At 35.8% G+C, this 12,602-nt stretch overlaps 1 protein-coding gene across 8 annotated transcripts in view; it reads left to right on the forward strand.

Moving 5' to 3' along the window:
- ADAM28 (ADAM metallopeptidase domain 28) overlaps positions 1-12,602 on the forward strand; it is a 790,284-nt gene that overhangs the window by 519,216 nt on the left and 258,466 nt on the right. For all 8 annotated transcript variants that reach the window (XM_062212787.1, XM_062212784.1, XM_062212788.1 and 5 more), the window contains one exon: positions 1,826-1,969. The gene's annotated coding sequence lies outside the window, so the exon portion shown is untranslated. The remainder of the gene's footprint in view (positions 1-1,825; positions 1,970-12,602) is intronic.

Here is a 12,602-nt window from a genome sequence, read left to right on the forward strand (position 1 = left end):
ATGTACCAATGCCATCTCACTAGTCCAAGTGATCATCTTCAGTTCACAATTGATCACACTGATAGGTCTAAGAGTCAAAGAGATCACACAAACAAGACTAATGTCTGCTAATACTAACTGATAAAACCAAAAAGGGAGAGAAGGATCCAACATGGGAAGTGGGAGACACAGCAGACTCATAGAATGGCAGATGTCCTAAATAGCACTCTGGCCTCAGAATCAGCCCTTAAGGCATTTGGATCTGACAGAAGATTCTATGAGAGTATTTCAGGCATGGAAAGCCAAGACACTCTGGGGAAAAAAAAAAAAGACCTAAATGAAGGTTCTCAGTGAGTGTGATCCCAATGCTTTTTACATTTTGATCTCTCAGCCTTCTTTGATAATTTTGCAAATTTAACTCCACACCACTAATTTTTCCTATAGCATTACATCTGCTTCCAGTAAGGATTCTCGGACTTCTATTTTGTTGTTATTATGTATAGTAGTTTAAGCAATCAGAATTCTTACCAGGCTTATTCAAGAAACATCATTTTGAACTGTAAGTCTGTAGATTATTTTATTTTGGAGAGGGCATACTATATTAAAGTACAGACAGATACTTTCTTCATTCTGTTTCTTTCATAGTAAGCAGTTCTCCTTATTTTTTAAAATGTTTTTATTTCCCATAAAACTGACATAAAATTCTGTATTATGGCCCGACACTAAGAAAATGATGTCTAATTTGTACCCTCGTAGTTTAGTGATCCTCTTTGACTATGGAGTGAGGTAGAGATAGAGGCCAGGGAAGACAAACATGTAATTCTTTTACCAAAATGTTCCCATTCTTATTTATTTTGATAACTATACAAAAATCTATTACCTCTTTTCATGATTATAAATCCCATTAGTATAGTCATTTGGAAAGTGTAGGATAGTAGTTTAGTGTTGGATGTTGTAGACAACTAAAGCTTGTATTTGAATCCTTTTTGTGCTTTACATAAGAATAAGTTATATGTTATTATAAATATTACATGAATTCATGTAAAGCACCTAAAATAACTCCTAGCACATAATGCACAATTTATGTGCTACCTTTGTAATGTTGACCATTTTTCTAATGAATAAGTTAAATCTAAGAACTGTGCAATAATTTATTCACAGTTATACAATAAATAAATGGCAACACTGAGATAGGTTGAGTTTGTCTGTCTTTACCTTTATTATCTTGCTTATGGCATTTATTATTTCTAAAGATAATAAAATTAGAAGTCTATATTTTTATTATAACTGCATGGGCTGTAGAATTTCAAGGAGGCAATGACCAATATTTTCTTCAAAATAGACACTTACCTGTCAATAATAAAAATGATAGATAACTCTGTGTTTAAAAGTATTACTGTTGGGCCAGTGCTGTAGGTCACTTGGCTAATCCTCTGCCTGTGGTACCGGTACCCTGGGTTCTAGTCCCAATTAGGGCACTGGGTACTAGTTCCAGTTGCTCCTCTTCTAGTCTAGCTCTCTGCTGTGGCAAGGAAGGGCAGTGGAGGATGGCCCAAGTGCTTGGGTCACTGCACCTACATGGGAGACTGAGAGGAAGCACCTGGATCCTGGCTTCGGATCAGTGCAGAACTGGCCGGCCCTGGCGGCCATTAGGAGAGTGAACCAATGGAAGGAAGACCTTTCTCTCTGTCTCTCTCTCACTGTCTATAATTCTCTCTCTGTCTCTCTCTCTCTCACTGTCTAACTCTGCCTGTCAGAAAAAAAGTATTACTGTTATTATATAAACACTTACATATTTGCCCTGAAATTGAGTTTTTGCTAATTTCTTTTTTTCTTGTTTTGTCAGTTACCTATTGACCCTGCCATGTTGTGTGGATCTACTATTTGTGTTGGAAGTTTGGATCTCCTTGACCTTTTTATCTGGAGGGTTGCCCTGAGACATAATCCCAGCGTGCTGAGATTGCTGTGTCATGACCCTGTACATCTTGCTGTGAGTAATTCTTGAATTCCATTTTGAAATTACCTGTATTCCAGACACAAAATCTTCATGTGTGTTATTCTCTCCAGTGATAGTATAACAAATCTAATTACTATGGACGTGTTAAAAAATAGTTCCTAGGTCCTAAAGGCTTTCTTCATGGCTGATACACCCTTTTCTTCAGGTTTCTCACTTAATGGGCAAAGATATAGTATATCCAAAAGACCATAGTCTTTGGAGTAATCAGTGCCATGATTCTTGCCACTCAATAACTGAGGCCTCAAACAAGTTACCTATTATTAATATTAATTAAAATTTTGTATTAATAATATTAATTAATAATTGATTTATAAATTTGTCCTCATAAAAATGGCATAATGATACCAGTGATGTAAAATGATTGCAAGGATGCAATGGGATAAGAATACACCCATGACAGCCATATATGTGTGTGTATATTCTATTTATGTTGACATCATGACTCTTTTTTATTCTTATTTTAAATTTTATTTAAGTTATCCAAGTTTCAAGTATTTTATCATATATATACATATTTAGGAACATGGTGATGCTTCTTGCCCTACTGTCTCCTCTACCCATGGTCCAACACTTCTTCCTCCTCCCTCACCTATTCCCACTCTTAATGTTTACAAAGATCTATTTTCAGTTTACTTAATGATTGTAAGATTAACCCTACACTAAATAAAGAGTTCTACAAACTATATGAAGAAAAAAAAAAAACACTGTTCCTCTAGAGAAGAGACGAGGGATGTAAACAATCATCAAATCTCAAAATATTCATTTTACTCAAATATATTACATTTTAGGTATTCTATTAGTTACCCAGAATCAGGGAAAACATGTGATATCTGTCATTTTGGGATTGGATTATTTCATTAAATATAATGGTTTCCAGTTACATACAGTTTGTTGCAAAAGACAAGATTTCATTTTTACTTTTTTACTGCTAATTGGTATTCCATAGTATATATATACCATAATTTCTTTATCCAGTCATCAGGTGATGGACATCTGGGTTGATTCCATATCTTCACTATTGTGAATTGAGCTACAATGAACTTGAGTGTTCAAGTAACTCTTTGTTACGCAGATTTCTTTCGGTTTGGGTAAGTTCCAGGAGTGAGATGGCTGGGTCATATAGTAGGTCTATATTGGGATATCTGAGGAAATCTCCATACTGCCTTCCATAGTGGCTGGACCAGCTTATGTTCCCATCAACAGATTAGGGTACCCTTTCCCCACATCCTCAACAACATTTGCTGTTTGATGATTTCTGTATTAGAGCCATTCTAACTGGGGTGAGGTGGAACCTTATTGCATTTTTGATTCGCATTTTTCTGATGGCTAGTGATGCTTAGTATTTTTTTCAAGCATGTGTTGACCATTTGAGTGTCCTATTTTGAAAAATGCCTGTTCAAGTCCTTTGCTCATTTTTTGATTAGGTTGTTTGTTTTGTTTTTGATGGAATTTTTTGAACTTTTTATACATTCTGGATATTAACCTTTTATTGGTTGCCTAGTTTGCAAATATTTATTCCCATTCTTTTGATTGCCTCTTCACTTTGCTGAGTGTCTTCTTTGTGGTGTAGAAGCTCCTCAGCTTGATATAACCCCCTTTGTCAATTTTGGTTTTGATTGCCTGTGCTTCTGGGGTCTTTTCCAAGAAGTCTTTGCTTATGCCAATGTCTTTTACAGTTTCTCCAGTGTTCTCTAGTAATTGGCTGGTATCAGGTCATAGATTTAGGTTTTTTGCTCTATTTTGAATGGATTTTTTGTGCAAGGTTTCATACTTCTGCATGCATCCAGTTTTCCCAGCACCATTTGTTGAAGAGACTGCCCTTGCTCCCAGGATTGATTTAGCTCCTTTGTCAGATAAGTTGGTAGTTGGTTGTAGATGCAAGGATTGATTTCTGGAGTTTCTACTATGTTCTGTTGGTCTACTTATTTGGTTGTTGTTGCTGTTGTTTTTGTTTTCACCAGTACTCAGCGTTTTGATTATAACTTCCCTATAGTATGTCTTGAAATCTAGTATTATGATTCCTTAGGCTTTATTTTTGTTGTATAAAATTGCTTTAGCTACTTGGAGTCTCTCGTGTTTCCATATGAATTTTAGCATTCTTTTTTTCTAGATCTGAGAATAATGATATTAGCATTTTGATTGGGATCACATTGAATCTCTAAATTGCTTTTAGTATATGGACATATTGATGACATTGATTCTTGTAACCCATGCACATGGAAGATGTTTCCTTTTTTATATCTCCTTCTATGTTTTTCTTTAATACTTTATAATTTTAATCAGAGATTTTTGATGTCCATTAAATTTATTCCAAGGTATTTCATTTTTTGGTACTTATTGTGAATGGAATTGATCTTAAATGTTTTTTCTCAGCCATGGCATTGTCTATGTATATAAAGATTATTGATTTTTTTGTGTTAAATTTATATCCTGTCACTTTATCAAACTCTTTTATGAGTTGCAGTAGTCTCTCAGTGGAGTCTTTTGGATCCCCTATATATATAGAATCATGTTATCTGCAAAGAGGGATAGTTTGACTTCCTTCTTCCCCATTTGTATCCTTTTGATTTTTTTCTTTCTTAATGGTTTTTGCTAAAGCTTCTATGACTATATTGAATAGTAATGATGAGAGTAGGCATCCTTGTCTGGTTCCAGATCTTAGTGGAAATGCTTCCAACTTTTCCACTTCCAATAAGATGCTGGCCGTGAGTTTGTCATAAATTGTCTTGATGTATTGACAAGTGTTTCTTTTATCCCATTTTGCTTAAGATTATCATCGTGAAAAAATGTTATGTTTTATCAAATGCTTTTTCTTCATCTATTGAGATAATTATATGGTTTTAGTTCTTCTTTAGTTTGTTATTATGATGTATCACATATTGATATTCAACCATCCCTGCATACCAGGGATAAATCCCATTTAGTCCAGGTGAATAATCTTTCTGATGTATTTTTACATTCAGTTAACTAGTATTTTGTTGAGGATTTTTGCATCTACGATCATCAGGGATGTTGGTCTATAGTTCTCTTTCTCTGTTGTAACTTTTTCTGGTTTAGAAATTAAGGTGATGTAAACTTCAAAGTAGGAGTTTGGGGAGGATTTTCTCCATTTCAGTTATTTTGAATAGTTTGAGAAGTTTAGAATTAGTTCTTCTTAAAATGTCTGGTAGAATTCAGCAGTGAAGCCTTTGGGTCCTGGGCTTGTTTTTTTGGGACTGTCTTTATGCTGATTAATTCTCCATCTTGGTTATTAGTCTTTTTAGGTGTTCTATGCCTTGATGAATTAATTTTGGTAGATTGTATGTGCCCAGGAATCTTTCCATTTCTTCTAGGTTTTCCCAATTCATCAGCATACAGCTCTGTGTAGTAATTCTTTATGACTTTTTTTTTTTTATTTCTGTGGTATGTTGTTACATTTACTTTTTTTGTCACTGATTTTATTGATTTGGATCTTCTATCTCTTTGGTTAGTTGGACCAATTGTTTATCAATTTTATTTATTTATTTATTTCAAAAAACAAGTTGTACATTTCACTGACCTTTTATATTTTTTGTATCAATTTTATTTGTTCCCTAATTTTAATAATTTCTTTTCTCCTACTAATTTGGGGTTTGGCTTGTTGTTTTTTTATGTTCTTGAGATGCATTGATAGCTCATTTATTTGGAACCTTTCCCATTTCTGCTTGTAGGTAACAGTTACTATAAACTTCCCTCTTAATGCTGCTTTTGCTGTATTCTATAAGTTTTGATATTATGTATTGTCATCCTCATTCATTTCCATCTTTTTTATTTCTGCTTTAATTTCTTCTATAACCCACTATTCATTCAGGAGCATGTTGTTCAGTCTCCACATGTGTACATATTATGCAAAGATTCTTGACTTATATGATTTCCAGCTTCATTCCATAGCAGCCATAGAAGATACATAGTATGATTTTGATTTTTTTTTAATTTGCTTAGATATGCTTTATGGCCTAGAATATGGTCTATCCTAGTGAAAGTCCATGCACTGATGAGAAGAATGTGTATTCTGCAACTGTGGGGTGAAAAGTTCTATAGATATCAGTTAGGTCCTTTTGGTCCATAGTGTCAGATAGCTCTGTTGTTTCTTTGTTGATTTTCTGTCTAGTTGATCTGTCCATTGTTGAAAGTGGGCGTTTAAGTCTCCCATTACTATTGTATTGTAGTCCATGTTTACCTTTAGATCCATTAACATCTCATTAAATAGTCAGATGCCCTGTAATTGGGTGCATATACATTTATTATAGTCACTTCTTCCTGTTGAATTGATCCCTTAATCATTACATAGTGCTCTTCTTCTCTTTTAACAGATTTTTTGTTAACGTCTATTTTGTCTGATAGCTGGATGACTACCCTTGCCCTTTTTTGCTCTCCATTAGCATGGAGAATCCTTTTCCATCCTATCACTTTCGGTCTACATGTGTCTTTGTTGGTGACATGTATTTCTTAAAGGCAGCAAATAGATGAGTCTTGTTTTTCAATCCATTCTGCCAGTCTGTATCTTTTAACTGGAGAGTTATATTGTTTTCTTTATTCCTATTTCTTAAATTTCTGCATTTATTTTTAGGCATTTGTGGAGATACTTGGTTTTTCCTCTGATGGCATTTATCTTGAACTATGTTTCTGTGTCTTAGTGGAATGTCTGCACTTTCAGTGAATCCCCATGTATGTTCGGTATGGCCAGGGTGCTCTGGTCAGTGCTCTAGGGTGGTGTGAGTATCCAGGGTAACACCCAGGTTCGGTGTGGTAGATCTCCTGTTGTTAACAGAAAGGGGAGATGGTCACTTCTGTTGGTGTGATCACACCTTCACCTCCTCTGCTACATAGTGATGAATGCCTAGGTATTATCCCTCAGTGGTGCAACACTCACCCACACTACTCTATGAATGACACAAGTGATCTGTGCAGTCCTCACTCCGAGCACACATCTTGCAGCACTGGCTGAATGTTGCCCTCTCTCCATGACTACATCCACAACTACTAAGAAGATGGTTTCCTGTCCCAGCCAGTGCTGTGCTTGCACACAAGGGCTTCCATGGCTGCCACTTTTGCCCTTTGATCTTTTGCCTTTGACCGCCCTCTCTCAGCCAGGCCAAGCACTGTTGTGGGGAGAATGGGGTGAGAGAAACGTGCCCCTTTTACTTTCACTGGTCTTGGGTACCCTGTGGATCCTAGGGCTTCAGGCTAGACTCAGGCCACATTCTCCCTCTGGCTACATCACCAGGGGTTACTGCAGTCTGATTTCACCTCTGTCTCCAAGTTGGGGCTTTCTCTGGCTCTCGGTTGCTGGCATCATGTGTTATGTCCATGTTCATGCTGCACCTTTGCACCTTCCACACTGGTCCATGGCATTCCTCTTGCTCCCATATAATTTCCACTGTGGTGTTCTCTCTAATTCTCCCGTAAGTGTGCACTTCTTGCACTTTTTTTCTTTACTATGTATCCCTAGCCTAACACAGTTCTTTGTTCCTTTTTCGCCGTCTTGGAATCTGTCCATCGTGACTCTTAGTGCCATATGTTGTGCAGAGTATATTCTCATGATGTCTCCCTTCTCTGACGGGCTAAGATGAGATTGCAATCTTCAGAAGGACTTAATAAAAAAAAAAAACAGGAAAGAACTAACAGAAGGTGTTATTTCAGGTTAAAACACTCTCAGAGATGAGTTTGAGAAAATTTTCCTGAATGGAACAATTAATTTCTGATCCAGTTTCCTGATACAGGAAAGTCCTTTCTGTTGTTCTGGGAGCATGATTTTATTGATAAAGTATATAACACTATGTCTCTTATCATGTTTAACAGACTGATAAGACTCTGTATGTATGAATACAGGATAATGGATTAATAATCAGTGTATCACCTCTGAAAATAAAATAAAAACTGAATTTTAGCATCATTGAACTTTTTTCATAGAAAAAATACTTCCTACAGCTTATTTTGGAAACAGACATGTGATCCTGAAGTTGGTATATGGAAGACAAAAATAAACATTCTTCAAGACAGTGTCTTTAAATAAGAATATAGTGAAAATCACCTGTAGAAATTTAAAATTATATTCATTTCTGGCATCATACCCCACAAGATCGTACATGATGGATATGGATGGTTCATATATTTTGCTTTGTATTAGCAATATTGATATTATTCTCAGACCATATATACAACCAAGTGGATTCTAACATGCATGCATGGCTATAGTTCAGACCATGATTTTATAATTTTCTTTGTTTCTTCTTATTTTAAAGATAGCATCACATAGGAATACCTTGTTTTTAGTGTGTTTTACTTCATTGTGTATCACAAATATCATATTTTTTCCAAATTAAGTTTTCTTGGAACTCTGCATCAAATAAGTCTGTAAGTGCCATTTTCCCAACAGTGTGTGCTCATTTGATGTTTCTGTGTGACTTTATGAGGTATTGTAGAGATTTTCATTATTATTATATCTGTTACTATTGTAATTGTTTTGGGACACCATGAATCATGCCCATCGAATACAGCAAACAACACGTATTGTTTATGTTCTGGCAAGTTGACTGACAAGCTATTCCTCCATTGTTTTAGCTTTCCTTGGGTCTCCCTATACCTTGAGACACAAGAAGCATACTGGCCTTGAAGTGTTCAGATGAAAGAAAGAGTTGCATATCTGTTACTCTAAATCAAAATATCTAAGTGGTTAAGTTATACTGAAGTAGGCATGTTGAAAGCTGGGATAGGCCAAAAGCTGTGCTTCTTGTGCCAATGAGCCAAACTGTAAATGCTAAGGAAAAGTTTTTGAAGGAAATTAAAAGTGCTACTCCAGGCAACACATGAATGATAAGAAACCAAAACAGCCTTCTTATTGTTATGGAGAAGGCTTTAGTGGCCTGGAGAGAAGATCAAACTAGCCACAATATTCCCTTAAGCCAAAGCCTAATTGAGAACAAGTCCTTAACTCTCTTAAATTCCATGAATTCTGAGAGAGGGAAGTAAGTTGCAGAGGAAAAGTTTGAAGACAACATTGTTGATTCATGAAGTTTAAGGAAGGAAGACATCTCCTTAACATGCCAGGTGAACCAGCAAGTGCTGTGGTAGAAATGGCACTAGATTATCTAGAAGGTCTAGCTCAGAGAATTGCAGGTGGCTACACTAAAATGACAGATTTTTAATATGGGCAGTACAGTTTTCTATTGCAAGAAGATGCTGTTTAGGACTTTCATAGATGGAGAAGAGAAATCAATGCCTGGCTTCAAAGCTTGAAAGGACAGGGTGACTATTTTGTTAGAGATACTAATAAAACTGGCAACTTTAAAATGAAACCAATGTTCATTTACTATTCTGAAAATCAATAGAAATTGTACTAAATTTCCTCTGCCTGTACTCTGTAAATGCAACAGCAAAACCTAGTTCATAACACATTTGTTTACAACTTGTTTACTGAACATTTTATGCCCACTTCTAAAAAATATTACCTTCAAAATAATATTGCATAAGGAAAATGTGCCTGTTACTCAAGAGCTCTAATGGAGAATGTACAATTGGATTATTTATTTATTTATTTATTTATTTATTGCCTGCTAACACAGAATCCATTCTGTAGCTGGTGGATTTTCACAATTTCAGATGCCATTAAGAATATTTGTGACTCATGGGAGAAGGTTAAAATGGTACTATTAACAGAAATTTAAAATAAGTTGATTCCAGTCCCATGGATAACTTTGAGATGTGGGAGAATTGAATGGAGAAAGTAACTATGGATATAGTATGAATAGCAAGAGGACTAGAGTTAGAAGTGAAAACATGAGATGTAATTGAATGGCTGCAATCTCATGATGCACCTTTAATGGATGAAGTGTTGTTTCTCATGGATTAGCAAAGAAAATGATTTCTTGAAATGGAATCTACTCCTGGTGAAGACAGTGAAAGATTAGAATATTACGCAAGCCTAACTGAAAAAGCAGAGGCAAGGCTGGAGAGAATTGACTCTGATTTTGAAAGAAGGTCTACCGTGGTAAATGCCATTGAAAAGCCTGCACGCTAGAGAGCAACCTTGCATTAAAGGAAGACCCAATGGATGCAGCCAACTTCATTGTTGTCTTGTTTTACAAATTGCCACAACTACCTCAGCCTTCAGCAACCACCACCATGACCAGTCAGCACCCATTATCATCAAGACAAAAGCCTCCACCAGCAGAAAGACTGTAACTCACTAAAGGTTTAGGGGATTGCTAGCATCTTTAGCAATATTATATTTTTAAATTCAGATATTTACATATTTTAGGCAAATGGTATTGCACATTCAATAGATGATGGTATAAACATGATTTTTATATATACTATAAGTGAAAACATTCCTATGGTAAGATTTATTGTAATATTGCCTTTAGTGACATGTTCTAGAATTAAATGTGCACTATGTCTAAGGTATACTTGTACGGGATATTTCTCTTTTGCTCATCCATCTCAACATCCACTCTTTTCCATCATGTTCTATGATGGAGGAAGCGATCTCTAGGGGTGCTTTACTCTAGGCTCCTTCTGTGCCAAAAACTTCAGTGCTTGAACAATCTCTCAAGCCTCTTGGATATGAAAAGAACACTCTTTTCCAAGCTTAAGGGCTGTAAAGATACTTGAATTTTTAAAAATGAGTCAATACTTTGTGTGATGGTAATTTTGTATGTTAACTTGATTGGATCACAAGGTGAACAGATATTTGTTCTAACATTATTTGGATTATGTATGTATGGTGTTTCTGAATGAGATTTACATTGGAATAAGAAGCAGATTGCCATTACTTGTGTGAGTGGGCTTCATTTTTTTCAGCTGAAGGTCTGAATAGGTTAAGTAAGAGGAAATTCCTCCTGTATGATTGCTTAAGCTGGGATATGTGTCCTTACTTGTCTTCAGTGATAAAACATTTGTTCTTCCTTGGTCTTAAGTCTATGGGTTTTTGGACTGGAATGTATACCATTGGCTCCCATGGTTCTCAAACCTTCTGTCTCATCAGAGATCTTGAGTGTTCAGCTTTTGACTGCAGAACTTGGGAATTCTTAGCCTCCATAATCACATGAACTGGTTCTTTGTAATAAATCTCTGTCTTTTGTTAGATGTGTATATGTTATTTTTCTCTGGAGAAACCTGATATACCTTGCAAGTAGCTCCTTTATTAAACTCTCCTTAATTACAACATTTGATGAGGCAGGACCTTGCTGACACATCTGCTCCGTCCAGTGAGCTATGATAGCCAATCGATAATTCCACAACTGTTCTTTTGATTTTTACTATATTTTATGAATTTTTTCAGTAGGTATAAGAACACAAAATAGTTTGTGTTCTTATGCTAAATTGTTCGCAATCAGTTTTATAGCCATTTTAGATCAGTGGATTTTAACAAAGAAGCAAGATTTTAAAAATGAAAATTAGCTTATTTCTGAAAGTATTTTGCTGTGTAAACTCTTTTTTAATAAATTACAAATGTTAAGTGTAGATTTGCTTTGTCATCATTCATTTCAATTTGTTTCTTGTCAGTTCTTTTTGTGTGGTGGTTTATGTGAGTCTTAGTTAAAATAGCTTAATTCCCAGTAGAAAGAATGTCCAAATGTTTTAATTTACTTTATCACAGCTGTTAAGCCACTCTTTCATCTTTGCAGTGGATCGACTTTTGTTCTATTTAAGATCCTTCAGAATGAAATTTTGTTAGTTCATGTGGAGAATATTGACCTTGGAACACATTACCACTGATTAAATGCGCAGGATCATGTAGGGAGAGAGGCTACAGACTCCAGTGATGGCTCTAGTGAGTGGGGTTATAGATCCATTTGGAAAAACCCTTGACTGTCATCTGGGACATTTATTAAATGCTCAGTTCATTACTCTCCCTGGTTAGATTCTGTCCAATACGAATTCTCCTTTTTCCTCGTTTTTCAGAAAAGGCAAAGGTGAAACACAATTCCCTAATGAACCTGAGCCAACTCTACCATTATACAGTGCTTAATTGTATGGTTGAACACAGTTATTTTGTGTGTCTGTTTTTTCTGTATATAAACCTACTTGTTTTTACTTCTAAAATACACAAAAATAAGCACAGGCCTAGAAATGCAAAGGAACAAAATTAGGATAAGTTTCAGAAATGCTAAATTTGAAATATTTATTGGACATCCAAGTGTTGACTACACAGTGAGACAGGTACTTCTTGAGTTCAGGAGAAAAAGCTAGAGTTACAACATAAGTTTGGACAGTTATTTAAAGCAATGAAACCAGAAGATGACTGGCTAGGATGCCTTCACCACCCCGCCTCAAGGATAAAAAGTGAAGAATAAATAGCTACTGCTTGACTAGACTATTTAGGGGAGAGTGCTAGAATACTACACAGATGAAATGGAGAAATTGTGAAAAAGGAGGCTTTAGATGCTCAGAATAAAGAAGGGAGCAAACACTTGGAAATCCTTCCATGATGGAGAAAAACAAATAGGAGGCCACCAACATCTCATATTGGCCCAATGGATACCTGGAATTTTTGTTGCTGGGGAACTTGGCAGCGTTGTTGGCCCCAAGCCCAGTGGAGAGTTTTGAGGGCACATGTACTATTGTACTGCTCCAATAGGGGAGT

Source organism: Lepus europaeus, chromosome 16 (assembly GCF_033115175.1).
Source record: "Lepus europaeus isolate LE1 chromosome 16, mLepTim1.pri, whole genome shotgun sequence".
NCBI classification, from domain to species: Eukaryota; Metazoa; Chordata; class Mammalia; order Lagomorpha; family Leporidae; genus Lepus; species Lepus europaeus.